The sequence below is a fragment of the Chenopodium album genome, chromosome 14 (genome assembly GCF_948465745.1).
Source record: "Chenopodium album chromosome 14, dcCheAlbu1.1, whole genome shotgun sequence".
Classification (NCBI taxonomy): Eukaryota; Viridiplantae; Streptophyta; class Magnoliopsida; order Caryophyllales; family Amaranthaceae; genus Chenopodium; species Chenopodium album.
The window spans coordinates 17,721,167-17,727,209 of record NC_137847.1 but is presented as its reverse complement, the minus strand read 5'-3'; the positions used below and the strand labels follow the sequence as shown (position 1 = coordinate 17,727,209).

General features: G+C 40.3%; 1 non-coding gene across 1 annotated transcript; it reads right to left on the bottom strand.

Moving 5' to 3' along the window:
- Window positions 1-358: 358 nt before the first annotated feature.
- Window positions 359-464, bottom strand: LOC145580427 (small nucleolar RNA R71). Its single transcript, XR_014099473.1, has one exon. It is a non-coding gene; the product is annotated as a small nucleolar RNA R71 (small nucleolar RNA).
- Window positions 465-6,043: the final 5,579 nt, after the last annotated feature.

The following is a 6,043-nucleotide window of genomic DNA, read 5'->3' as shown; positions in this document are numbered from 1 at the left end:
TTGAAGGAATTGGGGATTCCGGGCGCATATAGGTTTAAAAGTGGGATCGCTCCACCTACAACACCGGCAAATGACTTTGAAATAAAGCCGGCAATGATCACTTTGATAGAGAGGAGACAATTTAGTGGGGCTAAACATGAAAGCCCGCTAAACCATATCAAAGAGTTCGAAAAATATTGCAACACTATCAAAGTGTGGAATTTCCCAAGAGTTTATCCGCCTCAACCTTTTTCCCTTTTCTCTCAAAGGGCGTGCCTTGGAATGGTTAGACAAGGAAGTCAAACAAAATTCTCTAAGGACATGGGACGAAGTGACCCAGGAATTTTATCCCGTTTCTATCCTCAAAAGAAAACAGCGGAGGCTAGAGCTTTGATTCAAGGTTTCAAGTAAAAGCCTAGTGAAAGCCTCTATGAAGCATGGGAGAGATACAAGGAGTTTCAAATAGAGTGTCCTTGCCACGGAATTCCTACTTACCAAATTATTCAAATCTTCTATGGTGGCCTAAGTCCTCAAGGAAAATCCTGTCTTGATGGAGGAGCCGGAGGTCCCATTATGAATAGAACGGAGGAGGAAGTGGTAGACATCATTGAAGACGTAGTGAGGTACTATAGAGATTGGCAAGATGGTGAAAGGTAACCAACTAGCAAGAGTATCTCTTTGGTGTACTCGGTTTATCATCTTAATGCCATAAACAACTTGTCCTCACAAATGATAAACTTAGGGAAAGAAATGTCCGCTATCAAGGCAAAGTTGGAAAGTGCTAGCTCCTAAGTTTCGAATCTTCCCTTCCAATTTAAGGGCAGAGGTATGTCTTCTAACTCTCAACCTCCTCCCTCCTCTAATAACATGCCTAGTGGTTGCTTGTTTTGTGATGTATGTGGTTCGTATGATCATGATGCTTCTAATTGCCCTCATGCATGTATGGATGTTTGTGATGATCAAGATGGGAATGTGAATGAAAATGTGAACTATGTGTCAAATAATAATGATTCAAGGTTTGAAAATAAAAGAGGTCAATGGAATAGGAATTACAACAACCATGACAATTTTGACAATTATAACCAAGATGATGGTTATAGGAACCAAGGGAACCAAAACTCCCGAGGTAGCTATAACAACCAAGGTTATAGTGGCCAAAATCAAAACCAAAATTATGGTAACCATAACCAAGGTTATGGTCAAAATCAAAATAGGGGTAATTGGAACAATCAAAATAGGGGAAATTTTCAAAACAATGCTCAAAGGGGTCCCCCACCCGGTTTTGCTCCAAAGACCCAAAGTGATAATTCCTATGCTCAACCCTCTTCTTCTTCTAGGACTAACTTGGAAGAAATCATTGAAAACCAAACCAAGTTGTTGAAAGACCAAGCTTTGAAAGACCAAGCAAGCCCTTCTTCTTTACCCTCTCAAGGCCTAGAACCTAAGAGACCCGTTAATGCCATAGTTACAAGGAGTGGTAAGGTGCTTGAGGAGAGTTTGCCTAGCAAGAGTAAGGGTAAGGAGGGTGCCAAGGAGGTTTTAGTTGAAGATGAGGGAGATGGTGCATCTTTGAGTGAAGTAGTGGTAGAGCCACCTAAGGAGGTGAAAAAAGAGAGAGAAGTTGTGAAACCCAAGCTTCCATATCCACAAAGATTCATGAGACACAAGTTGGATGAACAATTTGGAAGATTTACTGACATGCTCAAACAACTTCATCTTTCTCTACCATTTACTAATGTTGTCACCTAAATGCCAAATTATGCAAAATTCCTTAAAGACATTTTGAGTGGAAGGAGGAGTTGTGATGTTGTGGAGACGGTGAACTTGATCGAGAATTGTATGCAATCATAATGAACAAGATGCCACCCAAGCTAATAGACCCCGGAAACTTTTCCATCCCTTGTGCTATCTATAAGATGCAAATTGATAATGCCTTATGTGACATAGGAGCTAGTGTTAGCCTCATACCATATTCGGTTTATCAAAGACTTGAACTAGGGGAACTATTGCCTACCAACATTACCTTGCAATTGGCCGATAGATCAATCAAGTTTCTAAAGGGTAAGGTAGAATATGTTCCTTTGAGGGTGGGAAAGTTTGTTATTCCGGTTGACTTTGTGGTTCTTGAAATGGATGAAGATGCTAGCATTCCTATCATACTTGGTAGACCTTTTCTTGCTACCTCGGGTGCCATGATTGATGTCAAGAGTGCTAAAATTTCGCTTAAGGTAGGAGATGAGGTAATTGAATTTGACTTGAATGAAAACATGAAGTATCCAAGTTCTCCTTGGAGAATTGTATGATGATTGACTCTCTTGATCATGTTGTGTCTTCTATGCATGAGAAATTGCTCACCTCTAATGATGCTCTTGATAATGTATTGTTGAACAAGGAAAAGATAGGTGTTCCTAGCAAAGAGATTGCTTTGTATGAAGATTTGCTAAATGGGAGCATTGAAGACGTTGATGAGCAAATATGCATGAACATCACTAGCCAAGAAGAATTGTAAGCGGCTACGATAAAATAAGGTAAAGGTGTTCCCATGGTTGAGCTCAAACCTCTTCCATCACACCTTAGGTATGAATTCTTAAGCCCAAACTCAACTTTTCTCGTTCTCCAGAACGGTTATGCCTCCTTTCTCCAATAAGAGTTATGTGATGTGTTGAGAAAGCACCAAGGTGCTTTGGGCTATACCATTGATGACCTTAAGGGTATAAGTCCTGGTTTATGCATGCACCACATCACTCTTGAGGATAACACTTCACCTAGCATTGAAAAACAACGAAAACTTCACCCTCAAATGGGGGAAGTATTCAAGAAGGAAATCACTAAGCTGTTGGATGCGGAAATCATATTCCCTATCTCTAGCTCAAGGTAGGTCTCCCCTATCCACGTTGTCCCAAAGAAAGGAGGCATAAACGTTGTGGAGAACGAGAAAGGTGAGCTCATTCCTACAAGGACGGTCACGGGATGGAGGATGTGTATAGATTATCGACGTCTAAAAACATCCACCAAAAAGGATCATTTTCCCCTTCCCTTCATTAATCAAATGCTTGAAAGACTAATAAGGCATAAGTATTATTGTTTTCTTGATGGGTATTCCGGTTTCTTTCAAATTCCTATTCACCCGGATGACCAAGAGAAAACAATTTTTACTTGCCCATATGGAACCTTTTCTTATTGGAGAATGCCATTTGTGCTTTCCAACGCCCCCGTCACCTTCCAACGGTGTATGATGAGCATATTCGGAGATATGTTGGAAGAGGAAATAGAAGTGTTCATGGATGATTTTTCGGTGGGAGGTGTTTCATTTGAAGCTTGCCTTGAGAACCTTGAAAAGTGTTTGGCTCAGTATGAGAAAGTGAATCTAGTCTTGAATTGGGAGAAATGTCACTTTATGGTTGAGGAAGGCATAGTCCTCGGTCATAAGATCTCCCAAAAAGGAATAGAGGTGGACTAAGCGAAGATTGGAGTCATTGAAAAGCTACCACCTCCGGTCAATCTGAAAGGTGTGAGATCTTTCTTGGGACATGCTGGGTTTTATAGGAGATTCATCAACGATTTCTATCTAATTGCTAAGCCCCTCAATGATCTTCTTCAAAAGGAAGTTGAGTTTGTGTTTGATGATAGATGCTTAAAAGCATTCAACAAATTGAAAAAGCTTTGACTTCCACCCCCATAGTCCAAGCCCCGAGATGGGATTTACCTTTTGAGTTGACGTGTGATGCTAGTGACACGGCTATTGGAGGTGTATTGGGTCAAAGGGTTGATAAGAATCTCCATGTCATCTTTTATATGTCAAAAACCCTCAATGGAGCTCAATGAAATAACACGACAACAGAAAAGGAGTTTTTAGCAATTGTGCATGCTTTCAAGCAATTCCGTTGTTATTTATTGGGTTCTAAGACCATTGTATTCACGGTTCATGCGACTCTCAAATATCTCTTTGCCAAGAGAGAATCAAAGCCTAGATTGCTTCGGTGGGTGCTTGAACTTCAAACCTTTGATATTGAGATTAGAGACGAGAAAGGTCATAGAATGTTGTGGCGGATCACCTCTCTCGCCTAGAGGACTTCCAAGTCCAAGATGATGGTTCTCCTATCGAAGATAGAATGCTTGATGACCTTTTATATGCTATCGATGTGAAGAAGCTCCCTTGGTTCGCCAATTTGGTTAATTTTCTAGCATGTGGGGAGTTTCCACCTTCATTTTCTAAGAATCAAAGAAAGAGGCTCAAGAGAGAAGCTCGACACTATTTGTGGGATGATCCAATTTTGTATAAGTGAGGAGTCGACGGCTTGCTTCGTCATTGCATTGCAAATGAAGAAGTGCCAAATGTCTTGAAGATGTGCCACTCGGATCCTAGTGGTGGTCACATGGGAGTTTCCAAAACCGCTTCAAAGATTCTCCAAAGTGGTTTATGGTGGCCGCATCTTTTTAAGGATACTTGAGGTTTCATCAAGTCTTGTGATCGGTGCCAAAGGACCAGAAACATTTCAAAAAGGAATGAGATGCCTCAACAACCCATCCTCCAGTTGGAAGTTTTCGATGTATGGAGCATTGATTTCATGGGACCATTCCCTTCTTTTTTTAAAAACCAATACATTCTTGTGGCGGTTGATTATGTTTCTAAATGAGTTGAGGCCGTTGCCTCCCTTATAAATGACCACAGGGTGGTGATGAAGCTATTCAAAAAATTCATCATCCCGAGATTTGGTGTGCCCAAGGCGGTGATAAGTGAATGGATCACATTTGTGCACAAAGCCTTCCAAAAGTTGTTGAAAAAGCATGGCTGTAGACATCTTCTTTTGGCCTCCTGCCCGACAGGAAGTGCTATGACAATAAATAAAACCATCTTTGTGTTGGATCAATGTGAAGAATACTTATGGATAATTGATTGAATCACAAGAACACAAAAATGACTAGCCTAACCCAAAAATAAATGCATTAAGGTCAGATCAACTAAGCCCGATCATAATTAGGCTTAAGCCCGAGATTAACACCTAAAAATGACGGATTTAGAGGCGCCTAGGTTAAAAATTAATGCTGCCGCAGAGAAATCCGCGCGCATCTCAATGAGTCGCGCTGGTCTGGCGCGCGCAACTCACAAGGTTGCGTGCATCACCTAGCACAAATGCTAGTGATACGCTTGCAGAAGATTCAGAATTTCATAAAAATATAATCGAATCTTACCATAATACTACGCTCAAGACTATTAGTTGCGCTGCCCATAGCAACGTAACCAATTCACTTGCGCAGGGCTGTCGCGCGCAACTCTTTCAGATGTGTGCGACACCTGCTGCGATAGAATGTTCAAAACCCTAAACGTACCCATTCCCTATAAATAGGGGCTTAATACGTACCCATTCCCTGGCAGAAACTTTGTGAACTACTAAACCCTCTTGTCCTAAACACACAACTCCTTTAATACTTGTTACTACGGTGGAGGTTCCCGAACAAGAAGGAGTCTATAAGTGTTCTAAGCGAAGATCTAGCAAAGAGAAGTGGTAAATTCCTGAGCACTTAGATCAATCACTTTATTTTTCTTGTTTAAAATAACTTTAATTAATTAATTAGTTTTGTTTGATCACTTTAAACAAACTTTTAATTAATTAATTTCACATAGTATCTTGTGTTAAATAAAGAATAGAATTGAATAATTAATTGTTGATTGATCACTTAAGCCAAGGCGAATCTTGTTTCTTTTCACGAATATTGATCAAATAAGAATAACGACTTTTGCAATGTAATTCCTACGTGATTGACGTGTGTAAATAAAATTAACTAACTTAGTTTTAGGTATCACATTTCATATATTGTTTGGTGATGAAATTGTGAAAAGGAAGAGCTAGTAGAGGCCGTACTGGGCTAAGATAGAGATTCCCCCTAAAAGGGAACGTTATCTTAGTACCCTCGCTCCCGAACTCATTTCTGGTTTATGTAGACCAATTTGGGCATGGGTAAACTTACGATTCGTGCTAAATATCCCTTGAACTCTACTTGGGAGAAAGGCATGAACAAGGATTACGAGTTTTCCTAAAACTCATTGGCGACTCCTACTGGT